Here is a 12,081-nt window from a genome sequence, read left to right as displayed (position 1 = left end):
GAACTTAGCAACAAAGTTAGTTTTACCTTCTAACACCTTAATGTGGAGGCTTTCGTAGTTATCAATCTAGAGTAATTAGTTAATAAAGGACATTTCAAATGTGTTCTCATCTTTTATGTTGAAAAAAATGTTGGCCATCTTTTTCTTAATGTTGTGACCATCTTCAAACAACTCTCTTAGTCATCCCAACTTGTATTTTTAACATATTTTAATTTCTTGCAATCTTTGATCTAATTATGTAATGGTGCTAAATATGAAATCCAAGTGATAACAACAAATAATCTACTCAAAAAAATACAAAAAGAAATATCCATCAAGCACCTACAAAAAAAATCCAAATGAAGAACTTCTGAGCCATTTTATTATATTTCTGCAAGCCAAATACAATAGAGAGTGGAATGGTGCACCTTGGCTTGTCTCAGGACCAAACCCAGGTAGGAAGATCCCTCAGGTGAGCTAAATGTTGCCAAGCTACTGCAACAACAAGAAAACTACTACTCTACTGAATTTCTAATGGTTGGAAATTACACTTAAGCATCCCAGAAATTTATATGCTTTTATCCCTGGACTCCTTGTCTGAACCTGAGAAAAACAGAGAAGAGAATTTGGATTGTTTTGACTTGTGTTTTTCTACCCCCTTGGATCCTCACAATAACTAAGGCTTCCAAATTTGACCTATTATCCAACAACTAACTTCCCGTATGAACTCTTGGCTAGGATCACCTACTCCCAAACACAACAAAATTCTACTGGCCTCTGCCCTAGGCCAACAAATGTGAATTTTATGTATGATGGATTAGCTAGCTGAAAGCTCCAGCTAAAATGGCTTCCCAATGCTTCTACCTCATCTCTCTGACCTAGGGACAAGCAATGATATCCCTGCTGGTTTCAAACTCGAGATCCCTACTAGTCTCAAACTCTCTCTTATTGATTAGTGATTTCCTAGAAATACCCACTGCCCTCAACCTCCTTAGGTAGGGAGGGAAAGATGGTCCCAAGAAGTAGAGGTTGAATCTGTAGCTTCAGAGAATAGTGGCTAAACATCCTGTAGACTTGCTAACCAACAAAGTGTACAAATGGGTGTTTGTTTGCAAATGCCAAAGATACTAAATAGAGGCCTCTAAGTTCTATTTATAATTGCTAGTCCTCTCCCTTGGTGGTTCTTAGCTTACACTAATAAAATATTACTTTTCCTCCATTCTTCATTAAAATAATAATTTCAACTTTTTTCCCACAAAATAATATTTTCTCATAACCTGTTGATATAACAAGCTCAGCTTAATTAGGCCTGACTATGTTCTTTCGGGGTTAACATACCTGGGTCCTATGTATCATAAGTAATTCATTATCATTTGCCCTTGTCCCCATCTATGCCTTTGCTTCTACTCTTTACAAGGATGTTGGGATTCCAGCTGGCCATCTAATGAAATTTAGTTGAATTTCGGTTGACTTAGCTAGTGCCTCCTATTTATGGTAGGGTTGAACAACAAAATAATAAGCTGGTAGGGGCACAGTTCTAGAAGGTGTTACCATCCTCAACTAGCTAAACAAATGCTATATGGACACTTTCACTCAGCCTAAACATGGGTGAATGGATGGTAGAAACCAATCTGAAGATTGTTTCTTATGTTATTGGTTCAGTCGCTATAGTTCACCCATGGTTAGTAATGAGTATAACTCGATGCTCTTCTCTCCAATCATTACCAGTTGATCGAGAGATTGATCAGGGGTGAAGGCTGGGATGTTTTGGATAGGGCTCTCTTAGCTATTGATCCCTTTCATGCCACCGGTGGAGTGAAGGATGGACTACAGCTAACCATGAGAAAAAAACAGCTAGGCCAGCCAAAAGGTAGGGAGACTAGTTCATTACTGCTAGCCCATATCCATCAACTGTTTGATCTTAGCCACCCATGGAAGAAAGAAAGCTCCGGAGTGAAAGAAACCATCGGGAATGAATTCAACTGGTTACCCAGCGTCGGTAGTCCTTCATTGGATTTTTGTTTCTAATGGATGGATATAATTGGATGGATAGAGAGCTCACTTGCACCCCCAATAGTTTTTCTTTTCCCACCAGTTGAATGAAGCTGGTAGCTAGATAGTTTCTAATTTCACCTCGGTAGTTGAGTTGATTAGTTGCACCGTGGGTGAGAGAATAATGCTTTATCGGATATCTATATGTTTGGCCCATGTCTGCTAGCTTTCGACTACCAGAAGTAGCTTTCTTAATAGAACTAGTTACCCAGAAATGAGAAGTTTCCATCCTTGACCCCTTCGTTTCTGCCTTCCTACTTCGATCTTTACTACTCCCTTACTTTTGATGAAGACCATGGCATAACGCTTCACTCGACAAACCCACCTAACGGACCATCTTTACGCATGGAGACAACCCTACTTGCACACATCACACCACACCTGTTATCCCCATCGAGACATGTAATGGGACACATCTACACACCGCATGGCATGCATGGCAGACGGGGAGCATCAAACATATAAGCAATGATTCATTGATTGATGGCCAACATCTTTCGGGAATAGGTGGGGGCCTTCCTTCCTTACTTGCCTAGGAGTTGGGGGGAGCATCGAACATCTAACCTTGCTAGTTGGTATGGTTGGATGGTAAACACCACCTTCTCATTACTTCATTTACCACTGCAAAATTCCACCCTCATAGATTGAAATTTATCATCCCATATGCCACCCTTTTGTAGGTAATTTCCCATATCTCAAGGCAGGGTATGGTTGGTCTTTATTGCTAGTATGTTTAGATGGGTAAAGCCATCTTTACGCTCTTGAATTTCCCAGTTTGGCAGGCTCCCCATCCTTAGAAATCCTTGGCCCAAGCGGAACCAATTGATTCGGTCTCTTCTTTGGCTCGATAGGCCACCTTTTAAGGTGAGAATTGACCCTCCCCATTTGCTAGGTTTATAGAGTGAATTTACCCATCTTAGTAGGTAAGTTATCAGAGTAGACATTACCACCCACGTATAGAGCTAGTAGCATAGCCGACAACATTACCATAGCCAAAAGCTAGCCCAGTAGCTAGATCCAACAAGTAACTAGCGCACTTTAGGCCAATCATATGATATGAAACTATAGGATCATAACTTCACATTGAATCAGTGAAATATGTTCACCAAATCTCCCATAAGAAACTAATCGGGCATATCTTGTACACCTGTATGACATACAAATACTTACTTACTAACATCGACCCACCCTCCTTCTATCGCAGTTGTATTAAGAGAAAAGCTCAAATCCCCTCTCTTGTTGGTCGAGCCTGCTTGCACCTCCTCTTAATCAAGGTAAAAGTAAAGCAAAGCGTAATTACATACATAGATAATTTTAGCATTGTCGTATGTGATGTTCTCATGGAAATCAATCAAAGTAAATAACTTTCCCAATCTCTTTCCCTAATATATCCATGCCTGACATATAGCTAGTTAGGACTAGAGGTAAGTAGAGATAGCATAAAGAAAGACAAAAAACCACTCCATCTCAGCTGTCCACTTATGAAAGAGAAAGATCTACCAACCACAAATGATTAAGAGGCCATTTGAGTCCCCTATATCGACTGGGTCACTAGAACATACCCTCTTCTCTTTCACAACCCCTTTTCACCCTTCAATCATTTTCATTGACTTAACTCGACTTAGATAATGACCTACCTTAACGAGGTCTCGTCTGATATTTTATTTATAAGGTGTCGATGAGATCCTCTTTCATTAACTAAGGAATATAAGGTAGTTCCCTCCCTCTTTCATTAACAGAAGTCCTTGCTCACTTATAGAGAGTCACTCAGGCTAGAAATAAGAGATAATAAGTCTAGGTTGGTTAGCATAATCACATAAATAAGGAAGGCCAGCTAGATAGGCTACATAGAGAGTAGTTATCTCCGTCAAGGCTCAAATACAAGTAACATCAAGTCTCAAGCCGGGTGTTCCTTTACTTGCACAGTCAGGCAAGAAGAAAGTCGAAGCCAAAATTCTATCCACCACAAGCAATTGGGCATCTACTATTATTGAAAGGCGGCTTATGAAAAGTCCCCATTACTAAAAGCTGTTGGTCTGTTTCACAAGCAATGCCATGCTTTCCACTCCACATAGGCATTTCACTTTTCCTCCACATTTCATAAGCAACTTCCTTTCCACCCTGTAACTCTACCCTTCACTAACCCTTCCTAATAGCTAACAACAAAGAGATGGGTTTAGGGAATTCCACCTCTGAGCTAAATAAAGAAATGGAATCTCAGCTGAGGCCACTTGTATTGAAGGAGCCACAAACAGAAGGAGGGAAGGGAGAAGGCTCCCTTCTGCCCACTTCCGATCATGGGAATTCATATGTTGTTGGATATGCTGCTTTCTCATGCATGAAAGTGTTATTGGCTTTCCCATGTCTCCCCTTTGACCATGCGGGGATCAGCACCACATCTATCTGAGTTGGGTCTAGCTCGAAGGAGATCTATCCACCACAGACTCTTTTAGTGGCACCACATCCGGATTTGGAATGATATCTATCTGGCTAGGTTGGCCAGCTGATCCTAGCCTCAAAGAACCTCTAACGCTGAGCTACGAGCAAAATGCATCCACTGTTCAGTCAAGTCAGGTTGGGAATCTTAGGAAGCAAGCAGGTGTTCTAGCTGAGATGGTCTTATCTTCTCATAGGAAGCATGCATGAATGACTGACCCTCTCCTTGATGGTCCATAAATGACCTCAACCTAAAGGAAGGGAAGGTAGATATAGGTATAGCCTTTCAGTTTCACCTTATGTTTATGAGTTCGGAGAAGTTTGGGCACACCAAAATCACTTTATAGGCCCTCTTTGCTTACTTCATTTTCCACCCCTATTGAATAAGCTCTATCTTTGATTTTTCCGCCTGGTTAGCTCACTCCACTATTTACCACATATGCCACCTTTTAGTAGTGAATTTACCATATATCAGGGCATGGTACAGCTAGTATGACTCTGGATAGGCAACGCCACCTTTTCTTAGGGAATTTCCCATATATCTGGGCGTGAACAGTTAAGGCCGGCAACCTCAGCAACAACCCTAGCTAAGTGCTTCTATTTGGTATTGAAAGCAAAGCTGGCCTACCACCCCATTGTAGCACCAACCTCTGAGAATTAGTGACAACCTTCCAATCTGTGTGGGAAAGCATGAGCAACTCCCTATGGGTAAGAAAGACAGAAGAGCCAATCTGGTAGGAAAGAATAGCTCCCCATCTCTCCGGGTTGGAAAGACAGAATAGCTAATCTGGGGAAAGAAGGTCTACGTTTGATGGTCAGATTCTTTTATGGTAAGAAAGGAAGCTAAGTAAGACTCACCTACTTACTAAGCTAGGTAAGAAAGTAAGCTAAGAAGTAGTATAAGACAGACTTACTTACTTACTAAGAAAGGTAGTAAGGAAGGGAAGCTAAGTAAGACTCACATAGGAAGCTAAGAAAGGGAAGGAAGGTTTAGACTAGCCACGAAAGGAAGGCTCACAGTAGGCATGGCGGAGGAGGTGGTTCCACCGACATTCTGATTGGTGTTACCACCAGACGGATTACCTCCGGGTTTGGTACCCCCGGTAGGACCTCCAGCAGAGGTGGGGATAGCACCAGACATACTAGCGACTGGACTACCAGAGGGGCTAGCAGTGCTAGATGAAGATGGCAATTCGGAACGAGGAAAACCTAGATCAAAAGGGAACTCTTGGGGGCAGTGGGATGTTCAATTCTCACACGTTGAGGTAGACTCGCACTCGGACCGTAAATCCCAAAGAGTGGGGGATGTCCCCAAAGTCTACTAGATGACTTAACAGGAGCAATGGCACCCTAGAAAAGACCACCCTAGAAAAAGAAAAGACACACTAGTTCTAAAAGGAGAACTATCAAAAGAAATGGTGTGAAAATCAAACTTTCTAAAATATTCCTCAACAAATGGTCATGACCACCACTATTGACAAAGAAGTAGAAAGCCAAAGAAGGGCCTTCCAACCATTTAACTTGATGGGATCTCAACTCCATCAAGCGAGTGAAGGTGTGAATGAGACAATTATAGAGTAGGACACTGGGCGCAACTTCAGTTAGCCTACAACTATCTGTCTTAGGTTCCATCCCACCTGTGAGAACCACCTCTGGGTAAGATTCCTAATACAATGGCTACTAGGCTAGCTTCTTCACAGACACGTCCAACAGGTTTCCTATACCTTCGGCTGAAATCCACGATCTAGGGGATCTTCAGTACTAAAAATGCAAGGTGTCCCAATTAGACCTCCGGTCTTGGTCTTGGCACATACCACCCAGAAAGGATGTGCTTGCTTGTAAACTTGCCTCGACTATGTCCGTTACAAAATGATTTTGGTCCCCTAAAAGGAAAACCACTATGTCTCATATGTCAAGTGACTAGTTTCTTCCATGGTCACTACTAGATGCACTTACTAAAGTACCGACAAGATTCCAACTTACTCTGGATATTCATAGAAAGGGCTTGGGATGGGTGAAAAATCCAAACATGGCTTTTGATATCAAATTTCCCCCAAGATCAACTCATCCAAAAAAAGAGAAATAAGTGATGGATTCATTCCAATTATTTTTTATAACATTATTAATGGGTGAAGTGGCTTCTTTTGGTGTCAATTCCAAAAGGTATGCTCGAAATTGAATTGCCTTTGTAACTTGAAGGTATACTTAGTGAGGTGTTAGTGAATGATGATAGCCTGGGCTACTTCATCTACGCCTGCCTATGATGGTGTTTCTAAATCTCGATGTCTAATTATCTCACCCACAACTTTTCCATAGGTGCAGGATTTCGATCTACTGCTACTATCTTTGCTCCAACTAGAACGGGTTCCACTATTTATAGACAAACTAGGTCCACTAGATCGCCTACTTATAGATACCCTGGTACCTCTAGAATGTAGGTAGAGCCCCGAGGCATACTCCTTCATTCCACTAAAACTAACATATTGCGTCTTTAGGTCATAATAAGGTTTTGCTGCGAGGTGATGGAAGTCTTATTTAGCGTGATTGAAAGTCCAAATGTTCTTATTCTCTTCATTCCTTCCTTTGTTAGGGCAGGTGAGTGATTCACGCCCTTCTTTGCTACTAGGTTTAAAACCTATAGCTAGCTCTATGACTGAAGGATCCGAAACAGCCCCTACCAATGCCTCTGGCTTTGCTACTAGGTATCGCTTTCAACCTAGAACTATTTCTTTGACTTAAGTGGGTAAAACAACAAGTAGTACCTCCACCTTTATCTTTGTGGCTACCATTACCTTTGCCTATACCCCTCGCCTCTGCGTTATTCGTTGCTTTCTCTACTTCATATAGACTAAGTACTGATGAATCTACTCGCTCTATTGTTGGTCTTGGATCATTGACTGGAGGATTTGAATCTGGAAGTGGATCTTGAATGGGTATAACTGAAAATGCTTCTGCTAGTGTGGGTGATGCTTCAACTTCAACTAGTAGATGAACTTCAAGTGTTTCAACTGAATGCAGTACTGAAACAAAGACTTCATATAATAATAGCAATAACTAACTCTTAAACTAGTGACGCCTCTCCTACATCTACCTCTGTCTTTGGTACCATTGCCTTCGCAGGTTATGTATTTGGATCTTGAACAACATCTATGCATTTGATTCATTAATGCTTGAACTATTATTTAGTAGTCAGGAACTGGAACTGAAGTATCTAGAAAATTAGGAAATTGTCATGAACCCCACATCCCATACCTTATACTAGAAAGCATTTAGAGATGTTAGAATGATTGAAGCTACCAAAGATATACTTAATCATTTTGTGGATGGCCAATAAAGGAAAATAGAGTTTTACAACAAAATTTAACTGAATTTGAGAAAACAATGAATGAGTAAACCTTTACAACTAAATTCATATGTATACAAGATGCATTTGACAAGGAAGATGTATCTAAGAGAACAAGTAAGGACCAAGATGCCAAAGAATGTATCCTACTTGTAAGGGAAACTATGGCTACTATCGTCTTCTCTCTCAACCTCAGGGTTGTGAGTGAGTGTTAATAAAAAAATATTCCTACACACATACGGATTACAACAATATTTCTCACCATCATGTCACTCACATGGACTTCAACGTAGGTGGGGAAAGAACCATTCTTCCCAACCATTCTAGAGAAGGGAAATTAACAGTATATATATGTGTGTGTTTGTGCGCTCTCATAAGGACTTTTTGATAGTTCAGATATTGTTGATAAATGAGTTATGCTAGGATGCATAGAGGATTGTTTCAACAATGAATATGTCAAGTTGTTTGGAGAAAAGTCAAAATATTCACTCTAATTGAAATATGAAAAACTTACATTTAATTAGATCAAAGATTGAAAGAAATCAAAATATGTTTCAAATACATGTTGGGAATACTTGGGAGTTGCTTAAAAGTAGCTACAACATTAAGAAACAAATGTCCAATATTTTCTTCAACACAAAAGATGAGAACACATTTCAAATTTCCTTCTTTAATTGATGACTCTCAATTGGTAACTAAGGAAGCCTCGACATTAAGGTGGTAGAAAGTAAAAATAACTTGGTTGCTAAGTTTATGCGTGGAAGGAATTTTCATTAGAAAAGATTAAGATATCAATTAGTAGTTTTGTCATACTTAATGTTAAGTTTAATTCCATTATTGAAGATTATTCCATCGTGTTACATGATTTAGAGTATTAATGAGTGAACTAGGGAGAAAAGGCTATTTATTAATGATAAGAATGATTGATTCATGTGTAATGTGAGAAACTTGGAGAACCCTTAGCCACAAGCCATGTAGCAATTACTCTAGTCATATGCTAAATTCCATGCAAGTGAATACATAGGATATTATTTTTCTTTAATATATATTTAAGTATGATTATAAATTATAGGGTTAGGGTCAAAAAAAATTAAAACATTTCAACAAATTCCACCATTGTCTTAACTTTGAGGCTATAAGGGGTGCTTTAGAATCAAGGAACCAAGGAGGTTCATTATCCTATCAGGTTCAAGTAGATGGTAAGGGATCTAACTCATTAGATTTGCAACAATAAAATCCATGACCTTACATTGTCAAACAATTGTATAAAACACCAACTCTTGACTTACCCAAACATAATAGATATAGATCACTTTTTTCTTGTTCTTAAATCTAGGGCAGTGATTTGTAGATTGAATGGGTTCTAGAGTAGGTTCAATATTCTGCATGAGTGGGTCTTCAAAACCTCTACCATCAACTATGATATGTGCATATGTTCAAAATGAATTTTGGTTGTTCACTTTGTTAGTCTAGAATATTTGGAGAGAGTAGTGAAAGAAGGGCCCTAGTTTTGGGGAAGAGTAGAGCTTTTCATCACCCCTTGGTTCCTAGATTTTGATTCCAAAACAATTTTTGTCTCAAAGAAGGCAACATCGGTGAGGCTGCGAAATATTTCCTTTCCTTTCTTGCATGAGGTGGCCCTTGAGGATATTGGAAATAGTTTGAGGTCATTTAAAAAGATGGATGTTGAAAGAATGAGGAAGGGATTATTTACTATTGCTTGAATTTGTGTAGAAATTTACCTAAGCAAAGGAGTAGGTGACACATAAAACCTTTAAGTGGACTCAAATTCTAGATTAAGAAAATGTGACATTGAGATGTTGCTCATGCTACCAAATAGGACACTTCTATGATAGGTTCCCCTAAGGACAAAAACACCCAAAAAAAGTGGGGGAAGGGGGGAATGCAACTCACAAGCACAACACTACAAAATTAGAAGCGATCCATAAACAAGAAAAGAAAAAGATATGGCACACAAAGAGGAGCATTCATGTTTCAAAAAGTTCAGATTCAGACAAAGGACCTGTACTAGAGATAACCATGAGCCATTTGGAAATTTTTCCACCTATCCCAACTCACTAATGATGAAAACAAAAAGAAAGAAAGAGAATGTTTGTTTATGTTTACAATTTTTCTTATATAATTATAAGCATAAAAGTTGCTTTCGCTAAATGCTAATAACATCTACAAAATAAAATTGTCTTAGTTTTTTAAGAAATTGAAATAAAATCATAAGAGAAAAATATGATATAAAATAACTTTATAAATGAATATTTTAATTAAAATCTATCTAGCTTCTACAAAGGAAACTTGGCTTTTTACATCTAAACAATAATATTAAAAAATGTAACATAATCATAGTTTAGTAAAATACTTTATTGAATTATATATATATTTATAGCTACATTTAATTAGATATTCAATTAACTTAATTAAATCATTACAAGTATGACGACTAAAACATTAAAACTTATTCCCGGTATAATGACCAAAACATTAAAATACTATAACCAACTTATTCCCGGTATAATGACCAAAACATTAAAATACTATAACCAGGCCGGCAGTTTACTAATATATAAATCAGAATTACAATATAACAGCATCCCACTCAAATATGAATGTGATGCACATGGCTAAGGTGACCATAATAACATAACCATCCATGGCCATGCCTATTCCCATTCCGCGATTGAATAGACGATTTGGCTCTAAACTAATTACATGTGAACACATAGTCAGTCTCAGATAAACAGATAATCTTCGACTGCATTTATTCTTTCCCATACCTGCAAGGCAATAGCAATGTAAATAACCAAAACAAAAGAAATTCATACGTCTTTCTTAAGTTGCTAGTATAAGTTCGTCTACTTAAGTTGCCATTACCTGGTGCTATAAGTTGCTTTACTAGAATTTGACGTTGCTGTTGCTACCGCCGTTGTCGGTGTTGCCGCTGTTGACGGTGTTGTTGTTGCCGCTGTTGATTTTGCCGCTATTGCCGCTGTTGTTGTTGCCGCTGTTGGTGTTGTTCCCGCTGTTGCCGGTGTTGCTGCCAACGTTGCCGCTGCTGTTGCCGCTGTTCCCTGAGGTGTTCATGATCTGGCCGCTGCCGCTGACGCTGTTGCCAGTGTTGTTGTTGCCGCTTATATTGTTGCTGCTGTTGCCGCTGCCCACGTTGTTCATGGTGTTGTTGTAGCCCGAAAGTGGACGGTATGACTATGTTGAAACTGAAAACTTCTGCAAAAAAACGCCTTCAGTTCAACACAATTTGCTAAAGTGCATGAATACATAACGCGGACTTTGATAACGTGAAAATAGCGTGAAAATAGCGTGAAAATCATAACGTCAAAATAGAGTGAAAATCATAGATTGAAAGCCTCAATCTATGTTGCATAACAATACCTGAAACTGGAGGCTAAAATCGATAGGCAAGAGATGAGAAATACAATCACATTGCTTGCCTTATATAGAAGCACGCGAACTCTAAACTCCGATTAGAAAATCATCCACACTCCCAACCGGGGTCAAATTTGTGAAGTTTTCAGTGACATTTGTTGTTTTCGGGTATTAAATTTACAAGAATGTCGCGAGGATGACATGATCAATCATGCAAAGCCCAGCACCACGAGGATAAGACAGATAGAATATCGATATGGTGGATGCCGTATTGACAGATGTGACTAGTCGGATTTATTCGCGCAATTGGGCAGACGAGTTCTCATTTTCATCCCAAAAGAAAAAATTCTTTGCCCTATTTACAGATGTAACTACTCCAATTTATTCTCACAATTGGACTTGCCCTATTTACAGATGTAACGGCTACAATTTATTCTCACAATGGGACATACAAGTGATTCTTTTTCAGTGAAAAAAAAACAAAATCTTTGCCCTATATCTTATCTGAGATGAGATGAGACGTAAATAGCAGAACTAAATTTTTTAATAAATGTGGTTGTTGTAATTTCATAGATATGTATTAACTACATGCACAAAGAGTAGTGTTATAAATATATTTTTCAAAATTAATCTTTGGGCAGACTAATTATTCTTTTCTAATTAAGTAAACAAAATCTTTGCCCTATTTACATATACTATTATTCTTTGCAATAAAAAAACAAAATCCATCCTTGCCCTAGGTACAAATGTAACTATCATTGGTGCAATTGGGTAGACTGTTCAAAAACTTTTACTTTTATGGATATCCCTTCTTTTGTAGTGATGTTTTAGCATAATCTTGCATCCAGGCATTACTATTTTAGTGGCCTTTTACC

General features: G+C 38.7%; 1 long non-coding RNA gene across 1 annotated transcript; it reads right to left on the bottom strand.

The window, feature by feature from the left end:
- Window positions 1-10,351: 10,351 nt before the first annotated feature.
- LOC149185761 (uncharacterized) lies at window positions 10,352-11,343 on the bottom strand. Its single transcript, XR_016256078.1, has 3 exons — window positions 11,213-11,343; window positions 10,697-11,047; window positions 10,352-10,599 (listed from the first exon to the last, which is right to left on the bottom strand). It is a non-coding gene; the product is annotated as an uncharacterized LOC149185761 (long non-coding RNA).
- Between the last annotated feature and the right edge of the window lie 738 nt (window positions 11,344-12,081).

This window comes from Pinus tabuliformis, chromosome 3_1 (assembly GCF_031772625.1).
Source record: "Pinus tabuliformis cultivar Carrire ecotype Pingquan chromosome 3_1, CPIR1, whole genome shotgun sequence".
Lineage (NCBI taxonomy): Eukaryota > Viridiplantae > Streptophyta > Pinopsida > Pinales > Pinaceae > Pinus > Pinus tabuliformis.
Note: the sequence above shows the minus strand (reverse complement) of the source record. Positions and strands in the feature narration are given on the sequence as shown.